Genomic DNA, 26,000 nt, shown 5'->3' on the forward strand with positions numbered 1-26,000 from the left:
CAACAAGGGCGTGAGTACATGAGTGTGCTTTCTTGCACACACACACACACACACACACACACACACACACACACACAAGATCCACAGTAACACAAAATCAGAAACCACAATAGACAAGCAAAGGCAGGTAAGGTCGAAAACACCCAAGCAAAATATTACAAGGCAAAACATCTCCAAAGATACCAATTTTTTGTTTTGTTTTGTGTTGGCCATCTACTATTTGGCATAGGACCTCCTTTTAAGAGTGGTTGTATACACAGTAAGCAAAGCATTTGACGTGGTCCATAGTCACTGAGTCCCGTTTGCGTCATTTACTGAGTGATGACTATGAAACTACTCATTGAACAATCAGCAGCTTTGGCACTGTCAAGTGTCTGTTCTAGATCAGGCAGCTTTTGTAGACACCTGAGCTTTGAAACAAAGTCTCACTGTGCAGCCCAGGCTGACCCCACACCCTGATCCTCCTGCCTTCCTGAGCGCCAGAGTTCCTTCCCCGGGGACGCCATTGCTTACCTTGCCCGTCTTCATTCCTCACAGCAATCCTAGGAGATGTGCTTGAGAACGTGTCTATATTTGCATCTTTTTATTTTTTTGAATGTTTTTAAAAAATCAAAAATCAACAGACCCCTCTCCTGCTTGTGTGTGTTGAGGTGGTCTTTCTTGCTGTGCTGCTGGTCTGCTACATCTGTGTTGGGGGGCCCAGGTCCTTGGTTGGTGCTTTAGTCTCTGCAAACCCCTCTAGGGCCTGGTTAGTTGGCTCTGCTGCTCTTCTTGTGGTGCCTCTGTTCACACTTAAGTTTGTGTGACTCCACGCGCTCTTGTGCTGTGTGTGTTACACCACTGTCATATTCCAAGCAACCAGAACTGTTGTGCATTAGAACGTAAATCAGTAGTCACTACCCCAGGGGAACTCCTCTATGCCTGTGTCAGCTCCGGAGGTCTTTAATGAAGCTGACAGCTGAGCCCAATTACACTAATTACACTCAAACACTGTTTGCTTTGTGTTTGTTTTTTGTTTTTCTGGAAGAGTTCTGCTTCATCTTCAGTCTCCGGACCTTAGCAGGAGAAGGCGGTTCAGGCCTGTGTGTTCCCTCCCTGCACACCTGAGTCATCGGGTTGAGTCAGCACTCCTGCCCCGGGTCCTGTGTGTGTACCTTGCTAAGCCTCCTGGGTTTGCTTGTGTTTATGCTATCCACATTTACTATCTGGGAGGATCAGCAGACGGAAACCCCATTCCCGTGATTGCTAATGAGATTTCCCATAGATAGTGTCAAATTAAATCCTGGCTCTCTAAGCTTACATAAATATCAGGCAAGGATAAGGCTCTGCTGCTGGGGCTGATAGCTCCCTCCTCCTTCGAAACAGTCTTATCTGAGGCCAGACTGCGCGCGGTTGCCCCAAGCATGACTATACCTGAGTAAACAACACAGGTGCTGGGCTCTGGGGGATTTTCTGGGCTCCAGTGCTCCAACTTAACTCCGGTTCTGAGTCTGTACTTCAAGGTGGCCTTCTCAGTCAAGTTTCCGGGTAGCTCAGATGATAAGGCTCAGGTGGGAATTCATTCCCAGCTCTGTCATGTGATCTCGAGCTTGGCAGGTTTAATCCCTAGTCTGGTCCACCGCCAGTCCACAGTGCCCTCATTTACACCACGAAGGCAACAGATGGTTGTAGAGTCATTAGGAGTTTGGAAGATGGATCCAAGCATTCAAGGCACAATTATTTTTTTCAATAAACCTTGAACAGCTTATGCTTTCATCTGCTATGTCTTCTGGGATTACCATTGTCTGGCTTGCTTGAGGGAAAAGAAAGAAACACTCACCTCTGGAGCCCAGGCTACATCATCATCCAGCTTGGGAGTGCACATGAGACATGGTTTCGAACCCAAATGCCTAGCCTCAGAGATCAAAGTTGGCTAAGAGTCAGCAGACGACTGAAAACTCCACATGAATCATTTGACCCCTGGTCTGATGGAAATTTAGGGAAAGGAAGAGTGTGGGAGATGTGTCAGATACAGCTTATGGAGAATACATCAGTGTACAGAGCTACCTCGCATTTCTTCTGCTGTTAATTTTCTCATGCTTTAGTTTTCTTTGTCTTTCAGATGAAAATGCATATAAAAATATGAAATATCTTTCCGGGTCAATATTAAATTTTTAAAAAGATTAGTTTCTTTTTAATGAGTTACTAATTTTCTTGAGGCAGGATCTCGTATACCCTAGGATAGCTTCAAACTCACTATGTAGCTGACCTTGAATTGCTGAGTCTATTGCCAGTATCTACCCAGTTCCTGGGACTGCTGCTATTTTATTTGGTTTCTGCAATACCAAAGACTGAACAAAAGGTCCACACTAGGCCAACACTCTGCCAACAGAACCCCTATGAAATCAATTTTTTGTTATCTTGCAAAATAATGGATTTTAAGATGACCATTGTCATGATTATATATGGAAATGTTTCAAGATGCTTCTTTCTTTCTTCTTATTGGATGATAAATCATGTTAGTAGAGCTTCCCTCTTCCACTCAGCTTCCTTACACTCTAGTCTTTATTTCATGGTACAAGTGATGGTATAAAAAATTTAAATTATTCTGAAGGGAGGAAGAAAAGGTAAAAATTATAAGTAGAACTTATGGAAAATATGTAGGAGACATTACATGCACCAAGCCAACTTTTCTAAGCCTAAAAATAGCACAACACAAAATAGTAGCTAGGTTTAAGGGCATCCATTAAATTCTAAGGCCTTTATCATGGGGCAAAGCCTGTATTTTCCAATAAAGCTTTCACTGTGGTCATTCTAAAAGGCAGGACACTATTGTGAAAAGAGTTAGCAAGGCTTTTATTGTGCATTACAGTTATTCTCTCATGGTATGGAGCTCTGATGGCTCAGTCATTTGTTCAGATAAATGTATACTTTTAGGAACGCTATGTAAGTTTTTAAAAGAGATGCACTGATGATATCTCAGTTTATAAATATCTCATCTCTGCTGTCTGTCATTCTGAGCTACCTAAGCAGAGAAACTTTGCAAAATGGGAGAGTTTGAAGCTATGTTTTATTTTAATATACTCTTCCATTTAATGTACCCAAATATTTGACCCAGTGTCCTATAAAAGTTCTTTTTTTTTTTTTTCACAAAATGGACAACTGAGAAACTTGCTTCCATGAGCACACAATTAAGTGGCCTTGGGTTCAGTGGCTCCATCAGACACTTGCTGGATTGGGAAACCGAAGCTAAGTCAGCTATGAATCATCGCCCTATCAACAAGATTTCATCAGACACACCTGAGTGTCTAGCAAAGCCCTCTGCTAGCTGGGAATTACACCCCACATTTTACAGACGCTTAAAAAAAAAGTGGGTCTAGGTGATGGAAGCACAAAAAGTCTGCAAAATTTACACAAACAAAATGGAGGCATTAGGCTGGATCATACTAGGTGCCATAAATATTTACTTGAGTGCCTCTTTCCCTGTCTTTTCACCCTATTTTAGAACCACAGAAGTCGGGCTAAGCAGACCCCGTCATTCTCAAGTCATCTTTTCACAGAGGATTCTAAAACTCAGACAGCCCAGGCAACATAGACATAGTTAAACAGCCAGTAAATTAGAATTGAAACTTAAGAAACTTAAGCCTATGGTTCTTTTTACTCTCCCAGCACACCTTAAAACTCTGAGTTCCTTCTTTCATTCCTCAAGGACAACAAGTGACAATTAAGATTTCCAAAGTGGGTGGCCTGGTGGTAGTACATTCATAGCTATCTGAGTGGCCCTTTGGCCACTGTAGGAAACAACAGTTAAGCATCTCAGCAGAGAACGGACTGTGCGTGAAATTAAAAGAGCACAGAATGGCAGGACTTGGCTTTTCATCGATAGAGACAGAGAGCAGTGGGAAAAGAGCATATTGATAAACCATCAAGGATTTAGAAAAGAAGTCCTGAAACTAATAGTTCATTTGTCTTTTCCACCAGGGCTCAGTTTTGTCTCAAGACACATTTTAGAATGTCCAGAGAGGCATATGTTGTTAGAGTCACACCAGAAACAGGAATGGTACGCTATGACATCGACCCCATCGCCACTCTACAAGGCACAGGACAACACCTCCACAAAGAATGGTCTGACTTAAACTGTTCGCGAGGCGGAGGCTGAGACCTCATCCGATATTATAAACTCTTTGATAAGTATATGAAAAAAATTAGGAAGGACTCCTCAATACTCAATAAATAAATGAGCAAGTGAATAAGTGAACAAATAACTAAAAAAAAAATCTCAGATGAAAGAATATGCATGTTCTTCAGTAGCTATATCTGGTAGTACCACAAGTTAAGCGGTCTTGAATTGTCCCTTATTGATCTGTGTAATCACTGCAGCTGAGATGTGGAATTATGTACACGGTGAGAGGTTAGGGAGAAGAATTAGCAGTTGAGAGTACCTAGCTATTCCTGCAGTGGTCCTGAGTTCAGTTCCCAGCGGATACATATACCTCCTGTAAGTCCTGCCTCCCCTCCCTGCACATGCACAGACCCACACACAAATACACATATACCCACAATTAAAATTAAAATGGGCCTTTTAAAACAATTCTATGCTTGTAGTAACGTATCAGCTATCCCAATAGATGCTGAAGAGAAACGCAGCCCATCTCCTGTTCTGTGCCCACGTCAGGGTAACTTGTATACGTAATAAAAATTTAAATTAAAAACAGCTATATAATGGTGTTGCTTAAAGCTTCTGATACTTAATTTTTAAAACTACTTCTCAATGTCTTGATTTGTTGCCAGGATGGAGCCCTCAGATAGAGAGCAACTGCTGTCATTTACCTATCTTTTGATGTTGGATGTCCCATCCTTTCCTCTCCCTCTCCTTTCATTACGTTAGGTCCCTGTCTTCAGCAGACAGTAGCCAGCCTCGGATCATAAAGAGGGAGAACACAACACCAGGCCGTCAGATGTGTATCCCTCAGCCAATGACTCCACCTCCTGCAGTGATGGGCATTACAGAGTGACTCTCCATGCTCAGTCTCATTACAATAAACCTATGTTTGCGCTAAGTCATTTTCCCATGAGAACATTTTAATTAATTTATTAATTGCAGATTAAGTTACAGGTGTCTGAGTGGGTAGGCGGTAGAGCTCTGTGTGTGTGTGTGTGTGTGTGTGTGTGTGTGTGTGCTTGCTTGCTTACTTGCACATGTGCATGCACCTGTGTGTGTGTGTGTGTGTGTGTGTGTGTGTGTGTGTTTTAATTGTTTCTGTATCCACTTTCTTGAGCATCAACCTGTCTAGGCAGGCTCCCAGTAACTGATTTCCACACTAGTCTGTGCAGGTAGAGTGACTTGTCTCCTCAGGAGTGAAAGGATAGTTCTGTCAGGCCTGCACAGTGATGCAGGAAAGTAACAGTGCACTGCATAGGTCTTGTCTTCGGGAACGGAAGTCAGCAGCTGCTCCCTTACAGACCGAGCAATTCTGTCTGGGTTCAAATGTTTAGAGTATTTTATAACACATTTTTATTGTTTGAGAATATCATACATACACATAATGTGTTTTGATCAAACGCATGCCTTTTATCAAAGAGCATTCAGTCCCCTGTGCTACTGTGGCTATGATTTTCAGACATACTTCCTGACTTATAGGCATTGACTGAAATGTGTTCCTGGTTCTCAGAGCACACACAAGAAAGCCACCCACTAAGTACAATTTAAATCGGATGGCAAAGATATGAATATGACGACTTCCCAGGTGGGGAGATGACGTGGTAGAAAGAGGCATGGAGTTAGACAGAGTTAGATTGAGCAGAGCTTCAGCTGGACTTCTCCAGGCAAGCAGATAATAAGCAATGCGCTGGCGCTGTCAAGTCTCGCTCTGCCTTAGGTTAATGAGATGGCAAAGCAAACAGCTCGCTGCCTTTCAGACCGTTGCCAAGGAGGGCAGACATGAACATACACTATTGGCTATATTGGCTCTGGCGAAATATCTACTATTTATGAACGTCTTCTGCATCATTTTTCTTCTTAAGCCCGCCTGCCTCTGTCGGCTTGCTTACATTCTCAGCACCACAGTCCCAACTGGACAAGAATGATTTCGTCGTTACCTCTCAGCTGAACAGACACTGTAACGAGCTAAAGGAACACAACCTGCCTCTCTTTCTCATTCTTCTCCTTTGCCAATTTGTGAGGGGGTGTTGCTGTGGTTTGTCACTTAGCTACACACTGGCATTACTTTACTTGAATTAAAGTGTGAGTGTGTCTACTGTGCTTTCTTCTTGGTGTCTTCCTTCATTTTTCTCCGTTGTCTTAGGAAATGCCAACGCCTTGGTGAATTCGCTGACAATTTATTGCTATATTTTTGGATCATAACCAATATCACTTGATTTAATTTGGAACTTAGTTGCCATTAGGCTCTACCAATATGAACATGTCTTATATCTGTACTTTCATCTGGAGGATCTTGTAAACTGAAATAAAAAAATATATAAAAATAATGGAAAAAATAAGTAAGGAAAGTCATGGATGATAATTTTTGCATTTATTATGTAGAAATTGAGTCTGATATGCTAATAGCTACCGCTCTGTGTGTTTTCCCATTCAAAAGCTTATTGCTAATTAAAATAAACATCAGACTCCTAAGGGTTACTGAAACTTTATTGCATTAAAAAAAAGTGTGGATGTGTTTGTAACAGAGGAAAAAAAGAGCAACGGAGAGATAAAAGTTAATTAATAGCATTTGGCCTTCCTCCAAAATATACCCTGTGAGCTTGAGGTATTTGTGATTGGGTAACTCAGGTTGATTGGTACGTGGAAACATCTGCCTTGATGGGTCTGCCTATAAACAACTCTCTGGGAAAGGATTGCAGTGTCTTCCACAGCATCGTTATGACTTTCAAATTGCTGCTGCTTCCTGTGTGACATCGCCTGGGGCGTGGGTTCTGATTGGACAGCATGCTGTACTGATTGCAATGGGCTTTACCTCTGAGGTTGGCTTGGAAAGTCGAATGGTAAGTGAAGTCATTAGTTTCCCCCCCTTGGAACTAAGTGTTGATTTATATCTCCATTGGGATCTAGTTTTTCCACCACTTTTTCCTAAATGCAGTTGGGTTTGGAGTACCCTATCTGGTACTATTTATAATCTATTAGTCCCCATTTACTACAGAGCCTGGAACTAATTGCACATAAAAATTCCCAACTAGTTTCTGAATTAAAAATAGTTAGTTTTATGGCTAAAGCCAGGCTTCCCAAAGGGTGTTTCATGAAATACTAGTACCATGATATGTCCTTCAAAAGGGGTTCATTGTTCATGGAAACTGGAAGGAAAACAGGCCCTTGACTTTCTTCTTTGAATGCTCATGGAGATCAGGTCCACAGTAGTTGTTGGGTCAGTGTGGACATCCAATGTCATGGAGATCAGGTCCGTGGTAGTTGGGTCAGTGTGGACCTCCAATATCATGGAGATCAGCTCCATGGTAGTTGGGTGAGTGTGGACGTCCAATGTCATTAAATCATTAGCATTGTTCCCAACACATGGGAACTTGAGAAGAATACATTGATACGCTTAGCTTTGCTCAGTCAAACACTTCCCAGAATTTCCACAACTATGGAACCATTCTCTTGGTATAAGACTACCGACAATATATGATAACACTTACTTTCCAAGAACAGGCTTCAGGGAACTTTCGTCTAGATGGCTGATCTATGTATTCTAAAATGTTTAAATAGATATCAATTCACTCAGCAGAAGGTTAAGAACAGGTTTTTTGGTTTTTTTGTTTGTTTGTTTGTTTTTGTTTTTGTTTTTTTTTTTGTCCTGAAAACATATCAACAAACAAGTGGCTATATACTTTGCCACTTTTTACCTTATGTTAGCAAACATGGAAAAATACTGCAGATGTGTTTCTTTTTTCCTTTTAACAAGGCAAAATGTGGAGTCATGTCAGAAGTATTGGTGTGTTTCAGATGCATGATGTTCAATGTCAGCTTGATAGCATCTATGGTTGTCTAGGAGACGGGCCTCTGATCATCCCTGTGAGGGATTATCTTAATTGGGTTAACTGAAGAGGGAAAACTCAACCTAAATATGGGCATTTCCAAGTCCTGGGCCAGAGTCCTGACTTGAATAAACATGAGGAAGTGAAGTGACAGCCAGACAGCACGGATCGCTCTCCGCTTCCTGACCACGGATGCAATGTGAAGAGCTGCCTTCTCAAGCTCCAGGTACCATGATGGACAGTACCCTGGAAATATACGATGAAGTAAACGCTTCCTTTCTCATCTTGCTTTTGCCAGGGCATTTGATTACATCAGCAGATAAAGAACTGATGGAAGACCACAAAGAGAAAAATTCACACTGGTCCTGGGAAGTATCTGAGCTGGTGAGCCAGCCGGCTGGCTCTTCTGCTCTCACACCCTCAGGGCGGCTCACTACTAACTCTCACAACCAGGGCCAGGAGCTATACGCCCCGCGGTCCCACGTGTCACAGCCAGTGAGGGACAGGGCCAGTTTTCCCACTCTAACCCTTTCCTCTACATTTTAATTAACAAATGCTTAACTGTAGTGATGGTGGTGATAAAAATAGTTCTAAAAATACCTGCAGTTTATGAAGTGGCACTGTCTTACCAAATACAAGGCTGAGGTTCAATCTGTGTGGAGACTAAGCCTCATCGTTATATGACCTGCAGGCTGTAGGTGTCACATTTAAATTCAAGATCATATCTACACGTCCTTTCATACATCAGGCCATTGATGAGGACATATACCTGGGGTACAAAGGGAGATTTTTTTTAAGTGTCTTGTGAAAAGGACCAGCCTGTGTTTGTTGACATGGGGGGACCACTCTGAAAAGGCGAAGAGGGAACTGTGGCGTGGTACGATGAGGACTGTAAAAAGGCAAGGAAGCTACTTTTGCCATGGTAGTGATGACCGTAGTCGAGAAAGAGGGACATAAAAGGCTTCTGTGACAACCCTTCTCTTCATCTCCAGTCCCCTACCCCCCCCCAAAAGGTAACAGCCTAGATGGAGAGAGAACTCTTGATAATTGTGATAAGGATGCTGAGGTGTAGCCCTCCACAGTTGATGACTTCCTGCTGGGTTAGGGTGGGGGAAGGGCTCAGTTTTCTTTAAGAAGCTGGCCACTGGTAGTTCAACCATGCCCCCAGTGAGTATATGGGCCACACAAATTGGACATGAACTTTTTTTCTTTTGGGGGGGTGTGGGCTGTTGTTAGGGTCCAGATGGGGTCTGAGAGGACTGGAGCGTGAGTGTGCTTGGGGATTCATGATGTGAAATTCCCAAATAATCAATAAAAATATTATGAAAAAAGAAGAGAAAACCAGTTACCTTTATATACTCTTTTGTGAATCACACCTTTATTAATAACACAATTCATTGAGATGTATAGAGTGTGGAATTCCCACAACTATTTGTTTTTTGGTTTTTGGGTTTTTTTTTCTTTTAAGACAGGGTTTCTCTGTGTAGCCTTGGCTGTCCTGGACTCGCTTTGTAGACTAGGCTGGCCACGAACTCACAGCGATCCGCCTGCCTCTGCCTCCCGAGTGCTGGAATTAAAGGTGTGCGCCACCACGCCCGGCGTGGTTTTTTCTTTTAAACTATGTTAATGCTGGTATTTTTATTTGTGGGTTCATTACAATGAACTGATATTTTATATTAAAAGATACAATAAGTAAAGTAAGTCCGAAACCAGGCACTACAGAGGCTAGTCATGGTGAAAAGATTAAAATTTATTTGAAATGAAATGGGAAGATGTCGAGCCTGAAGCCTGTAATTATCTGACTCACAACGCTAGAAGTTCCTTCCAGTGTAGGAAACAGAGAGCTAGACAATACCTTCCTGTCAGGCAGCCTGGGGACAAACTAGGCAGCACGAGATTGCTCGGGAAGCAATAATGAACAGCTAAATATTACCACATAAAATGCAAGCCCTGTGTGTATATAACTATGTTTAGTTTTCTGAAAGATTTACTTAGTTCTATTTTATGTCTCTAGGTGTTTTCTTTGTACGTATGTATGTATGTATGTATGTATGTATGTATGTATGTATGCATGCATACCGTGTGCATGCGCTGCCCAAGGAAGCCAGAAGAGGACTCTGGATGTCCTGAAGGTGGAGTTGAAGATGCTTGTGAGTCTCTGAGCGGATGCTGGAAATCCAGCCAGGTTCACCGCAATAGCAGCAAGTGCTCTTACCTGCCAAGCCACCTCTCCAGCCCTAGTGTTATCAACGCCTCATATTTGTGAAAGTCAAGGAATAAATACACACTGTATTTAAATTTTTGTAATTCTATTTACTAGATATAAAAGGTAGACACGGCCTGTCAGCCGGGCCCAGCTTCTTGCTTCCCAGTCTGCATGGGCCACATGGGAAGTCCAGATGCAAGACCTTGGTATGGGTCCACTTCAGCCACCAGTTCTTTCCTGCCATGAAGGACACTGTGTGTCAGAACAGACATGCCAACTAAGCCACCAACGCAGCTGTCACGCCTTTTGTCATAGCAATGCGAAAAGGAATCAGTACAGCAGTGGAAAGCAAGCTGGTGCTGCAACACAGCTTCAGAAAATGCAGATTGCAAGATGAGGAGGGCACCACAGCCATAGGGAAATATGCTTCTTTCTCACTCTTAATATGACAATAACTATCAAAACACTAGAATAGAAATTATCCTGCATCTGCTTGCAAAGCTATAAAAAAAAAAAGTAAAGAAATAAGAGGACATCAGAGGAGAAAGGATAGATCTAAAACAACACTGAGGGAATTTAAAATAATATATAATGAGTTATCTGAAAAGAAAAAAATGAATAATAATCCTAAGGATATTAACAGCGACATTAAGAGGCCTTTTCAGATTCTCAGGAACCCAAAATGTATCAGTGTTTTTTGTAAACACACATAAAATTTCTAAAACAAAACAAAATACCTAAAGGCTCAAAAAGGATTACAACAAGCTTAAAATGCCACTTACGTCCATATTCCTTAACTGTTGGGAAACCTGGTAAGTCATTTAACCTTAGCCCCAAATTTATCTTTGTAGACTCTAAAAAAAAAAAAAATCAATATTTTATATAAGCCATGACCATATGGAAGATTGCATGGCAAAGATTGCAAAACACTTAAAATGGAATTATGAAAATATTACAAATCAAAACCCGTACGCTAAACTTGCACACTTTTATATGATAATGAGGGAAAAGACAAGAACACTTCTTTGGAAATCATTCCAAAACGAGAATGAGAAGAAAATAAATGAATGCAGAGACCAACCTCCTCCAGGAAACAAAGAAACATCTTTATAACCCTAGGCTACAGCTCTCCAAAGCTGCCAGTTGGCAGTGATATTGAAATGGGGGCAGGAAGCTCTGTGAGTGTGCACCTGCCTGATCACCAGCCAGCCAGCAGGACAGTTTCCCTAGGGAGGTGGGCACCCTGTGAGGGGAAACCACCACCACCTGCCTCTGCGAATAATTAAAACCTGGTAGTTGTATGCCAGCAGGATCATCTCCGATGATGTTTGGGAAGACAAAATGGCACGATTGCTAAAACAAGTTGGGAAACAAATACGTTTATCAAACCTGCCAGAGCATGGGAGGGGTAGAAGAAGAAGCAAATTGAGAATAGGCCTCAACAACCCCCGCCTTCCTCTCTCTCTCTCTCTCTCCCTCTCTCTCTCTCTCTCTCTCTCTCTCTCTCTCTCTCTCCCTCCCTCCCTTTACCACCACCCCACACACAATATTTAATTTTTTTTAAATGCATGAAAAAGAGTCTGGAGAAACGGCTCAGAGCGTTTATTGGTTAAGAACATTTGTTGCGCCTGCAGAAGGTCCTGGTTCAAATCCCAGCACCCATGTGGTGACTCACAGCCATCTGTGGCTTCAGTTCCTAGGGAGCTGATACGTACCCACAAATGGTGCACTTACATGCACGCAAGCAGAACACCCACCCCCCACCCCCGTACACATAAAATTAAATTAATTAATTGTAAAAACAGACAAAATGATGAAAGACAGGGTATGTTAATAAAATTATAACAAAAACTCATCTGACTGTTGACTACAAGTTAGGGAGAATAACCCGCTGAACAATTACCTGTTGGAACAAGTCACACAAGTACTCAATGGCCAGTGAAGTCAAACAAGAAGAAACCGATAAAACTAATGCTTAAGGAAAAAGAAAACATGGAAATGTACATTTACTTGAATAAGGAAAATGTTCTGAGATTCAATAGCAGCAAAACCCAAAATTGTCTGTGCGTGTCCCGCCTCACCATGTGAATGAGTTATAGCTGCGGTCAGAGCAAAGGGCTTGGCTCGGCCAAACAACTGGAGATTTGGGTGTGCTTGGCATTGGCCATATGTGGCAATTTTTAGAGTCAATTTTCAGCTTCCACTGGTGGGAAGTTCAATTACTGGGAAAAGTTTGTTTGCAATACTAACCAAGAGCCCAGTACACTATGTGTGTAGGTTACCATAACGATTTAATTTATTTATGTTACTATTGTGTGTGTTTGTGTGTATCCATGTGTACATCAATGAACATTTAAGGGTGCAAGGTCAATTTTGTACAGTCTTTCCTTCCACCTGTATGTAAGTTCCACATGTCAAACTCTGTATTCCTAGGCATGTCTGTGCAACAGGTGTCTTTACCCCCTGAGCCTGTGGCTAGCCAGCACCCAGCTACCTATGAACACAGATTTAAGGCGAAGTTAGAAATGCAGTTTGAGAGTACCCCTGAGCAGTTTACTACAGAGGACAGTGGGATGGGACTCATCCCATTTTAAATAAATTCACATATCCTAATCATTAAGAGAATGTGCCAAGACATAAGCCATTCTTTATCATGCTAGACTGGGAAAAAAACACATACCCTGAATGAGTTGATAATACCAGGAACTGAGGATGAATGGTGAAATGAGCATCTACACCTCAGTGGCATGAAGAAGCCATATATTCACCAAACACCAATTTTCTCTCCTCCCACCATGAGTCAGTCCTCTGTTTCCCTACTGTCTGTTAACCAATTCTCCTGTCTCTAGGCCGACCACCTCTAAAGACTTTGTCACCTCTCAAATGCTGTCTGCATTTGAAAGCCCAAAAGTTCAACACAGACCTCGTCTCCCGTAGGACTGGGCACAAAAAACAGTCTAGAAACTGTTGGCAAACAGATCTCTCAGGAGAGTACACACACCACCTTGGAGTCCTCTGCCGCACGCGCGTTGATCTTTGGGAAGCCTCTCAGACTTCTACGTAAATGCAAAAAGCAATCATGTATGGTGCACAGACCACCGCGAAAGTCAACGCGTGTTTGGGTAGATGGTGAAGCAGAGCCGTACCGCGCCACTTCTGGAAGGAGCGTGTAATCATTCACCTCCCCCGCACATGCAAGCTCCAGTTGCTCTTAACTCCTGCTTTATAACTGACCCTTGGAAAGATTTTTTTTTCCACAGTGAAATAGAAATGGGCGGGATTGGTTTTGTTTTAATTTAACTAGTTTTCCTTCGTATGTGACATTTCTGGCATCCAGCCTGCAGCGTCTGGGGTAATGAAATGCATGTAGTGCAGAGAGGGGAAATAAAACCTTCTTCTTCATCTTTTTTAATTTTTTTCCATGCCTGTAAACACTCCATTTCACCTGGCAGAAAAGTTGTTCGTGACCAAAGGCTCCCAGGCAAAACAGGTCTGGACCCAAAGGAAATAAGAGACCCCTGTCTTTCCTGTTACATCCAGTGATTTCATATGCACCAACTCTTTGACTTGAGAAAGAAAGAAGAGGAGGGGTGTGTGTGTGTGTGTGTGTGTGTGTGTGGTTTTTTTTTCCCTCCAGAGGCTTTCCTGGGGTGGCCTCTCCCAGATGGAGCAGGTATGATTTACAGGGTTAATCCCAGGGGACCCAGCTGTGCCACCCCCCACTGTTCTTGCAAATGTTTTTTTTTTCCTATTTTTATTTTTTAAGTCTAGGAATCGATGCCAGAATAATAGCAGTCCAAGCTTCCTGTGCTGTTTGCCACTCGTCTTTGTGGACAGCCCGCGCTGCGTGCAATGTGAGCTGACGCTATCAGGATATATTTGTAAGCTGGGGCTAATGCTGGTCGCGGTACGATGGGGGAAGGGAGCTAGGCGCAGGTTTTCTGCCTTAATCACTCGCCTGGGTGGAGTAACCCAGGTGCGTCTGATCCCCAGGGAGTTATTATCTCAAGATAACCACATCCTCTGTCATTTCCTTACTGCTGTTATTTTCCCCGGGTTTAGATACAAAGAAGTGATTTTTATGTGACTGGATTGACTGACAGGAAACTGTCAGCCACTCCGCACGGTGACAGTCTGAAGAATATCCACTTTCTTGCAATTTGGGCTGCCAATAGGCTAGTGTCTGCAGATGAAAGTCATCTTCCCTGACCAGCAAGGCTCCTGCAGTAGCGGTTATGTTGACATTTCCAGTGTCCTTTTCACAGGCAATTCAAAACCTAAACCCTAAAAACTTTCACTGCTCTTAAGAGAGATAAAAGGAAGATTGCCTAGGGAGACTCCACGGCCCGTTGCTGGAGCTTTACGAAGGATCTGGGGCGCGTGTCTGTCCTAAAGAGATGAACCTTCTGGATCAAACGAAGCAATTTTCTTCTTGGGCTCTGGATGAGACAGGAAGCGCCTAAGGTCGAACCCGGAAGTGATGGATCAGCCGGTTAGGAGCCTTCTTGTATCGGATTGGCCTCAGGAAAGTGATGATGGATACTTCACAACCGTAATGCTTACTGGCCTTCTGAAGAAAGCACACACGCGCGTGCGTGCGTGCGCGTACATACACACACGCACGCACGCAGGCACGCACGCAGGCATGCAAACTAGAGTATGGAGACACAGGGACTGATTTACCTAAATGCTTCTCACTGAAGTAAGTTTTACACAAACTGGTTTTGTGTGGATTCATGAGTATGTGTGTACACATGTATGTACGGTGTGTGGGTGTGTGGGTGTGTGTTTGTAGATATAGGACAGCCTTGAGTGTCTACTTTTTTTTTTTTTTTTAGACAAGGTCTCTGATTAGCCTGGCACTTACCAAGTAAGCTAGACCAGCTGGCCAGCAAACACCAGAGCTCCCCTGTGGCTCAACCTGCCCAGTGCTAGGATTACAGCATGTGTACCCACATGCATCCTTTATATTTTACTGTGGGTTCCAGAGACAGTACCTAGACTTGCAAGCATTCTACTTACTGTATCATCACTTAGCCCAGCTCTTTATAAGAAAGTGTGTTTGTTTCTACTTTAAGTGTGTAGGAGGTTGTGTTTTGAAGATAAGACTGTGATGACCTAGGTGTGTGTTATCAGTGTGTGCTTAGGAGAAAAGGCCTCCCATCCAAGCAGTATCCAGTCTCAACACTGCTTTGCTTTAAGATGATCCAAGGTGGGCATGTTTAGCACGCTATGACCATAGCCTTTAACAAAATCTCTACTAATATCCATCGAAGCCTATTTATGACCTGTATCCTCTTCTAGTCTTTGAAGGACCTGGGCTGGATTAGGATTAGGTAGCTGTCTCAACTGAGGATATTAGGCCTCTTATAATAGCTGCCACCCCATGAGGCAGCAATGTGTCCCAGCTGCAGACTCATTTCCTGGGCACGTTGAGGGACTAGTGTGTAATGACATAGTGCATTGGCACACTAAAGCGAAGCTCTGCAAAAGCCCAACCAAACACTGCCGAAAGGAGCTAAATCAAAGCAAGTGGAATGACGTCACAAGGGGGTGACAGGTGATTCAGCCAGAACGTGTGGTGTTGTTGGAGCCACTTTATATTACGTGCACTCAAATAGCACCTGTTTTCTTTTTAAGGTTTCAGAGTCAAGTTTTCCTTTCCGTGCAGGGGACCTTTCCCGCTTCTTTCTTCCTCATACCCACATACAAGTCCTCTGCACCTACAGTTCTGGCAGAGGGTAAGAGCACCGGCTGCTCTTGCAGACATCGTAGGTTTGGTTGCTGGCACCCACATGGTGTCTCCCGGCCACCTACAACTGCAGCTCCGATGGATCTGATAACCTCTTCTGACATCTCCAGGTTCCAGACACACACGTGGTATACACGCATGCAGGCAGGCAAAATGAGTAAATGAATAAATCTAAAACAAAATGAGTAAATGTACAATATTAAAAAAAAAAAAAGATTCCTTCACTTAGGCAACATGAATGAAGACATGGCTCATCCCATGAGGGATGAGGCTTCTTTTCTAATTCACAGGAAGCACTTTCATGGTGTTGGAGAGATGGCTCAGCAGTTAACAGCATTTCCTGTACTCCCAGGGGATGGGAGCTCTGTTCCCAGCACCCACTTTAGGCAGCTCACAAGTCGCTATAGTTTCAACCCCAGGGGATCTGATGTCTTCCTCTTGCAGCCTCAGAGGTCTGTATGCACATAAATAAACAAGTAAATGTTAAAAAGCAAAGGCCCACTCAAAAATTATAGAGCACAAGATGGTAAATTGAATAGGAAACTTCATGTTCTACAAAAAGAAAAATACAACCTACACAGGTGACAATTAAAGGAGCGTATGATAAATTTTTATTTGTACCCGCTGTGAAAACAAAAAATAACAAAAATACCAAAACACACCACACAACTGCAATATGAGTGATATTTAAGTTAAACTAGCTGTTGTGTATATAAACTTGATGGTCAGTTCTGGGTCTGTTTATGGTAGAAGAAGCAGAAAGGTGTGCATTCATTTTACTGTATGAACAGGTCTGCTAAATATGGATAGCATATTTTCCTAATGAATATAAACAATTTTACAGTTTATCTTTCTAATTTTCCAGTAAGTCCAGGTTATTGATGGTAAAATGACTCGATGCAAATGCATATTAAGTTTTCATTTATTTTTCCTGCAATATGGCTGAACACCTGAATGAAACATTTCATGAATGGAAAGTTAATCTGCCCAAGCCCTGGATGCCTAAAGCCTTATAAGAAATTGGACACTCTTTTGGATTTAGTAACCACATAGGAGCATTGTGCAAAAAAGAAAAATATAGAGACTTGATCTGAAAGCCCAGAGCTTCATCTGTAGTTGAAATAATTGAGGTACTTTGTTTTTTATATATTTTATTTATTTTTTCATTTTAACAGCCTCAAATCATTGGTTTTCTCAATTTTCAGACAGAGGTTAGTCTACTGGGTAGCCCCAAGGTGTAGAATTTTGAAAGTGAAATGTTTGTTTCTGCTGACAGATGTGCTATATATGCTCTGCAATGCGGCATCCTGTAGTGCTGATTGCCAGGAGCCCATTTGGGCATATGGAACTCGTACCCAGCATCACTGTGTGTCCAGAACTGGTACCCAGCATCACTGTGTGTCCAGCTTCTTTATTAGTTTCCATCGTATATTTTATGTAAGCACACCAGCAGGAGGCATGGCTCTAGAAACACAGTTTAAAAACTGTTTTATTTCTATGAGTAGCTCCACTCAGTTATCACTTTTGGATACGAGTTACCACAGAGGAGGCTGCAGACAGTCTTTAATGTTAAGATAAGTCAGAGCTCTTAAGACTGACAGCCATCACTTTAGTCACAAATTAAAAGATGGTCATCTCTGAGACACACAGTTCTAAAGTGACATCTCCATGGATAGTTTCGTTGTTGCCTCTGGAACAAGAATGTTGAATCCTATGGGTTAAGTAAAGAGTGCAGGGCTAGAGAGATGGTTCAGTTACTAAAGTGTTTGTCTTTCAAGAATGGAGACCTGAGTTTGATCCCCAGAAACCAAGTGAAAAACGCAGAGCACGGTGGTGCCTGCTTATAACCCCAGTACTGGAGAAGTGGAAACAGTCAGATCCCTGGGCTCCCTAGTGAGCCAGCCTAGCTGATTTGATGACCCAAGAACTGAGGTAAAGAAGAACTGAAAATGCAGCTTGAGGTTGAACTCTGGCCTGAACACACACACACACACACACGCACACACACACACACACACACACACACACAAACACATAGGCACACACACACAAGGGCACACACATCATAGGCATAAACACATGGGCATACATACAGATACACATGAGCATACACACATACATACATACATGCATCCACACAGTAAATAAAATCATTTGAATATTGCTGCATGGCATTCACAAGAGGGAAGAATTTGAAGTATAGATATCAAATACTATTTACTAATATGACTAAAGCATAAAATTATCAATAAAATAATGACCCATTCTCCTACCATATCATGTAAGGGATAATGCAGCATAATTAGCCTTAGCAATGTATTTTATATGTACACATTTTTTAATTGATCTGCACTTGTATTGACTCATGTTTTTGGAAAGCTAAAAAAATAAGGTAGCAATTATAGGTTATACTTGGCTTACTGAGCCATTGTTTACCAATCACTGTGCATGTCCCATGATCCCCAAAGATCATCTCTGATCCCCAGATAACCACCGCTGCCGAGGAGGAGTCCTGCTACAGTAAAGCCCCAGCCCCCTCTGAGACCATCTGACCTTTGCTATGAACCCACAAGCAGAAGTCTGCCTTACGGTGCTGCTAAGGGTGTCTTCTTATGAACACCAACCACCAAAATTCAGATGACAGTCCCACATTCACACTCCATGCTTGCCTTATGTCTTCCCTGGAACTCTGTATCCTGGAAACGTTTGTAAACTATGGGCTGTACTTAGGCACTCTCCGGTGTCTCTTCCGTTTTCCCCCTGCCCCCACGTCCATATCACTGTACAGATAAAAAGCCCAGCACCCCTCCCCATATTTGGCCATGTCCCCTTGATGGGGATGCCCTATGGCACTCAAAGGAAGGATAGCAGACCACCAAGAAGAAACTTGATACCTTAGCATCATATTCAAGGGGAGGAGGTCCCCTTCAGTCACAGTTATATGGAAGGGGAACAGGGTGAAAGCGGGAGGGAGGGAGGAATGGGAGGCTGCATGGGATGGGATGGCAATTGAGATGTAATATGAATGATTTTATTTTTCAATTAAAAAATCATATTTAAAAAAAAAAGCCCAGCACCCTCACTTTAACTTATTCTCTCTTCAAATTCTGTGCTAAAAGCAAGGAGGTGAATGGAGCGTTTCTCTTTTCTCAGTATGACCGCATGGATGTGGCGCCATCTGAACTCGCCTTGGGCTGTGAGGGAGGAGACGGTATGGCACGACTGTAAATGAAGAAAAATAGGGAAAATGAAGCAAAGCATCCTGTTTATTCTCGGTTGGAAAGCTCAGCAGAACAACCTGCGAAGCCACAGCCTTGTTTTTGGACAGATTATGCATTTCGTTAGCAAAAAAAAAAAAAAAAGGTGGTTTTTAAAGGCACCTTTTTGAAAAAATAATCACTAAGATGTGAAAAAAAAATGTCATTTTAGGGCCCTTCCTGGAATAGGCAGACCTCTTAATTTATTTTAACTACTGGAATGGGAGTATTTCAAAGACACAGTCTCCGGGTACCTTGGCACGTAGATTACACCAGGCAGAACTAGTCTCTTGAGTCCTTTCTGTGGGGGAATGGCAGCCTTGTACCTGACTGTGCAGTCAGTCTTTTCATCCTTCTCAGTATGAGTAACTCTACAGATAATTGTGTCTCGATAAACACCTTGGGGTTATGACAGACAGAGGGGTTACATGGAAATTTACAATGGGAATCTTGTAAAAATAAAAAAATCGAGCTTTGTGTACAGTGAGAATTCTCACTGAAAGTCCAGGTGGGACTTTGACTTTACACTTAGGCCACTTCCAGAAAGCAGCTGAGGCAGCACAGTTGCTAGACATAGAAGGACCCTGTAGAGGAAGCAGGAGTCAAAAGGGGGCGGGGGGCAGTTTCGCAGGGAACCCTGATTTCACAGGCTCACATTTCGTAGGAGAAAATTTCAATTGACTGATAGTAAGAATTTTAAAATGGTGGCTTGTGCCCTTTGTAGAAAAGCGGGTTGCAAGTGAAAAATACATTAAGGGTGTTAGACCAGCCTCTCATTGTGGCTCCTAGATTTTTGTCTAAATATATAAATTCATGAATGTATAATAAAGCATGTTACCTTTGCCTTCAGCCGGTACACACGCCATGAGGGGGATAAGAAGGGCTCACAGGAAGAGTAGGGAAGTGAAACAAAATAAGGTATATAGGGAGTTGCACCCAAAGTCTCATAGCAACTTACATGAGTACGTCCTTATATCGCTTTCTTTTCTCCATGATAAAGTGCTACCTGTACACTGTGTCTATAAGACAGAACTCAAAACATTCTTCCACAGCAGTGTGGGCAGAGCTTGTGTACTGACTGAACATGAAGTTAGCAGGCCTTATTTTAAATCACAGTATATTCACGAATGTTAATACGTGGGCCTATACCAACATCTGAAATAGACATTTGTAAAAAGATATAACTTTTGGGTGGCAGCATTAACACACATGAGAGACGGAGAAAGAGAAGTAGTCATGGAGCTAGAGAAAGAAATAGTGGGTACAACAAGTGACAAGGACAGGTGGCCAGCACACCCAAGGCACTCTCGGCATTAAGATGGATATTTTTATAACGGAGATGCACATTTCTTCACTGGTACTGAACTCACTCTCACTCCACACCCAAGTCTGTCACAGTAGACTTTGGAAACACTAAGCAGGAGACTGACTGTGTCCCTCAACTTGTCTATAAAAGACTTATTGGAAAGTAGAAAGTAACCAAACCACGAAAATCATGTACGTCAATTACTTTAACTTGTTTAACTGATGTGCCCTTGAGAGACTCGATAAAAATGAAATTGTTATGTAGGCCTCTCATAACCGGGTTTATTAGATTTTTATTTTCTGAGTCAAACATTGATAAAGTCTCATGCTGGACCATTTTGCTGTTGGTACAGTATTGGGCCAGAAAGTTTTATGGCTGATCTTAAGAGTAAAGAGGTTAACATGATGGAGGAACTCCTAGGAACATGCCCTGGGGCTTCTTGTACAGATCTTGGAGCTAGAAATGGATGGTTCAAAAATAGTTTTCCTACTTCAATATCCTGCAAGTGTTGTAGATATTCTTTAAATTTTCATCAACAATAAATTAAACACTTATTTTCAACTTGCAGGTAACTTGATAGACTCCATGCTCAATGCATTTTGTTTTGAAATGTAGACCCTGTTGCTGCTATTTATGAGATTCACTGTTTGGTCTAAGGCAACCATGTTTCCTTTGTTTTGGTTCTGTATGAGATCAAAATATTGACAGTTAAAAATAAATAGGCTATGGGCTGGAGAGATGGTTAAGAGCACTGACTGCTCTTCCAGAGGTCCTGAGTTCAATTCCCAGCAACCACATGGTGGCTCACTGCCATCTATAATGAGATCTGATGCCTTCTTCTGGCCTGCACAGGTACAAGCAGGCAGAGCAGTGTATACATAATAAATAAATATATCTTTTATAAATAAATAAATAAATAAATAGTAAGCTATAATCATTCTCCCTTGGAGAAGATGAAAATTATGACAGTAGCCTACAAATTATTTTTCGTATTGTGCATTTAAGTGTGAGCACGTATGCATTCCATGGCTACCAATTTCTATTGATATAATAAATAAAAGTGTAGAGGGCTAAAGAGATGACTCACTGGCCAAGAGCACTGGCTGCCCTTGCAGAGGACCCACGTTTGATTCTGAGCAGCCATGCAGAGGAGGTGACAACCATCAGTAACTCCAGTTCCAGGGGCTTCAAAGTTCTCTTACAGCCTCTGCAGAGACTAACCCTAACCCTAACCCTAACCCTAACCCTAACCCTAACCCTAACCCTAACCCTAACCCTAACCCTAACCTTAACCCAACCCTAACCCTAACCCTAACCCTAACCCTAACCCAACCCTAACCCTAACCCTAACCCTAACCCAACCCTAACCCTAACCCTAACCCTAACCCTAACCCTAACCCTAACCCTAACCCTAACCCTAACCCTAACCCTAACCCTATGATGCATAGATGTTCATGCAGGCAAAACACCCATACATATAAAATTTTAAATTTTTTTTAAAGAAAATACATCTTGAAATTCTTAGACCTGGGAAAAACCCTAGAATCAGAGTAACTGGTAGTCACCAAATTCTTCACCCTGTCAGCCAAATCCTTAGTCAAAAAAAAAAAAAAAAACCCCTCCTTAGCTGTACAACATTTCTTCCAGGTAGAAGCTGAGTTGCTATAAAGGAGTCAGTAGAGTATTTTTTTTCCCTCATGAATTCACCTTAACAGTTCTACTTGCTCCATCCCAGGTATTTCTACAACATCCCAACCTTCTAGAAAGAATGATTCAAGTCATCAGTCTATTCTTTCTTTGATTGAGAGAAAACAGAACACAAGGAAATTACTATCAATTTAGGAAACATGCTAAGGCTTAAGTTCCCTAGTTAATGGAGCCCCGTATGGACATAGGAAGTGAAGCACATTCAGACATGCCCCAAATTCTGTATTCCTATGTGTTACACCCCTAGCTTTCCGCATAACCTCAAGAAACATAACACACATACAAACCAAGCAAAACACATACTCTTCAACAGCCCGATGGAAAGGACAGAAGCAGATCATTTATTAAGCACAGTGATTGCTTCCTTCACCCCCTCCTCCAAATAAGATCCTGTGTCTTGGGTCAGGAAAGGGCTGTGTCTGCGGTTGCTGTCTTTAACCTCAGTTTGATGTCCTCATGTCCACACAAATTACGGGAGGACTCTGTGAGTCTCCCAATTCTGATCTCCCTAGGAAGTCCAATTCTCCCTACAGTTCTTCCTGATATGTTCAAGATAAATAAATTTAAATGGCTCCTTCTCAAGGGAGAATAACGTGGGTGAGCGTATTTCACAAGTTATCTATCTCTGACTTTCTTATGCACGGGGCCATAAAAGCAGAGTCCTGTGGGGTCAGTGGTAGGACTCAGTCCCATGTGGATCCCTCTAAGCATAGATTTCAGCATTGTTTAATGCCTACCACATGCCCAGCGAACAACCAGTTAGAAATGAGTTGGACAGAATAAACAATAGGACAAACCCTGTCTGGGCCTCTCATTTTTCACTGGGACTATTACCCAGGAGAATAAGTGAGTTGGCTCCTGAGGGTCAAAAGCCAGTAGTTAGAAGTTACAGAATGCAACAGAAGGGAGAGCATAAATCAAAGGCAAAGCAAAACAAAACGGCCTTTAATCTCCTTGGCCCAACTCCATCCTGCTTTTATGCTTTCTTTCTTAATTTGTGTTTTCTGTTTTCAAGAAATTTCCAGACAGGGTGACATCATAACTACATCTTTTAAAAGTACTTTTATATGTGCTTATAAAATCATTATTGCTTATTGTAAGAAGACCAATAAAGCACAATTTAAAAAAAAGAAAAGAAAACAGAGCATTAAAAAAAAACATTTTGACACAAACACTGTACACATTTTTAGGAGACGAAAGGCTTATTTGTTTGCTTTTGTATGTGCGTGTGCATGCATGCATGACTCGTGTGTGTGTGTGTGTGTGTGTGTGTGTGTGTGCGTGTGTGTGTGTGTGTGTGTGTGTGTGTGTGTGTGTGTGTGTATTCTCACTTCTGTATGTGTCTATGGAGGACAGAAATGGATGATTTTCCTCTGTCTTCATCCTCCTGCCCTACATTAATTATTCAAGACAAGGTCTCTCATTAAACCTGGAAGTCACTGTTTTGATTAGGGTGGCTGGTCACTGAGTCCCAGGACCTACCTTGCCCTGGCCCCTGTCCAGTGCTGGGATTACAGGCACACATCTTCATGTCTACCCTTTCTTATGGTTGCTAGGAATCTGAACTCACATTAAACACTTTACCCCCTGAGACTTCTTTCCAGCCCCATACACAATCTTAAACGGTGGACTCACAATGTCTCTAATGATGTTGCAAAAGGTGGCGAAAATAAGAGAGACTAGAATAAAACTCTGAGTTGAAAATTAGAGGCTTGTCATCTAGGCATCATCCATGATCTTTAAATAAATGATGACTCAAGTTCATCCTATTATCTTACAGCCGGCAGTTTCTCTTCTGGGAAAAATTAAACTCGAGTGCAGTAAAAAGCTCCTTCCAAAACAAACATCATTTGAGGTGGGTTATTTTTTATTATGCTGCTACTGTTATTAAAATGATTAACATATCACATAATGTGTAGTATGCATGAAGCAAGGACTAAGATATGAACAACAGTCATAGATGTGAGAACACCATGGGATCTCTAACTCCCATGTACACACCAAAGGACAGAAATTGACAGCATCAGAGAGGTTGGCTGAGATCTTGGGAGCTGGAGACGGAGCATGACTAGACGTATAGTTGGCTTTCCACTCGTGCCCAGCGTGAATTATTTTCCTATACGGGTTATGATCCATTCCCATGGCCAATGAGAGAGAGAGTCACCAGTTCCCCCAATAGATTCAAGCAACTGTTTCATAAAGAAAAAAAAACTCTCTGACATTATTATGAGCTATCAGCCCGAGAGACAATGAAAGGAGAATTAATAAAACCACCTCTCAGCATTTGAACTAAGACCAAACAGAGATGACAACAGACCAACTGCCATTCTAAGAATGGTTGGTGCCCAGTAGTCCTGAAAAGGGGGCAGGCATAAATAATGGCATACAAGCACTATCTTTTATTTCTGTTTATTTATTCCTTCATTTTACGCTGATGAGTTACCCTCTTAGGAATGAAATGACTGAAAATTCCATCTCTTTTATTTTGGGAAAAGAATCCAAACCCTGCAGCCACGAGGGCTCTGCTTGCTGAAAATGCAGGTGGTATTTTGGGAAAACAAGTGTAGGTGGAAGCCTTAGGGTACCTGCCTACCCCTCCTACAAGCTTCTACATGGTGGTGTGCATGAGGTCCAGTGGATAACTGGAAATCCCCATATGCTTAACACTCAGAAATATTCCCTTGGCATGCTAAGGAAGAGTGACATCATATTTAAGGAATATCTTACGAAGAGAGTCTTTACTATCCTTCTTATACCAAATCCCCATTTTAAAAAAGACCTAACTCTAACTTCAAATAATGCTCATTTTTTTCTATAGTGCCATTGCATGCACGTACACTTGTGCACAGAAGGCATTAATGTGCATAGGCGCACACATGTATTCTTCCACTGTGCATCAAACACAAAGGACCAAGGAAGAATGGGTGTGGCCTCCCAGGTGTTCTGGATGCTCATCAAAATCAGTATCTGTTATCTGACCTCTTAGCCGTCTTCCAGAATTTCCCTAGAATTTTGAGGTTCAGATGACTTTCTTTTGCATCAGAATGATGTTGCAATTTGTCTGTGTCTGCTGCTGTCTCAGGATTATCAAAGTCTAGATGAAGGGCAAAGATCATCAGAGAACCCTCTGGAAAAGTCAAGAGATCATGCTGTAAGATTTAGAAAACACTTAGCTTTCAAAAGAATATCGACAGCACACTATTGTAACCCCTGGTCTCCTCAACTTTTGATTTATTTGGTATGTTTTTTTTTTTTAAGGATATCTCAAAAGCAATATTAAACTTCCTCCGTGGCTGTACTGTCAAGACAAAACTATGGCTGTAAATTCTCATTATCTGTAATCTAAGGTTTATCTAAATTTTATTAGCTAAAAACAGATCATAATTGCTTTGCATGCTTTGCTTACTTAAATAATTGTGTCGGAGGTATATTTTATTTGGCCTCAAACAATTTTGAAAGAAGCCTATATGAAATGTCTACTTTCAGTGAGTCCATTCATACAGTGGCTATGCTGTGTCCGGAAGACATCTTTTTGCTGTATATTTCCCATTCTCTGACTCTTATCTTCTTTCTATCTGTCTCTCCTTCATGCTCCCTGAGCCTCAGGGGTGGTGGCACAGCTGACACATCACTGGAAGAAATGGTTCCATCTTCTTCAGTGGAATGGCCATTGATCAGTTTCCACTACTCACGTAATAACCTCCCATCATGCTAGGGCAAGAAACTCTAGTCGAGTTGAGTGGACCACAGACAAAAAGAGGATATGAGATGTGGAGGAGGTCTTACTGTGAAGAGGGATTTCAG

This window comes from Acomys minous, assembly GCF_964271855.1.
Source record: "Acomys minous genome assembly, chromosome: 12".
In the NCBI taxonomy this organism is placed as follows: domain Eukaryota; kingdom Metazoa; phylum Chordata; class Mammalia; order Rodentia; family Muridae; genus Acomys; species Acomys minous.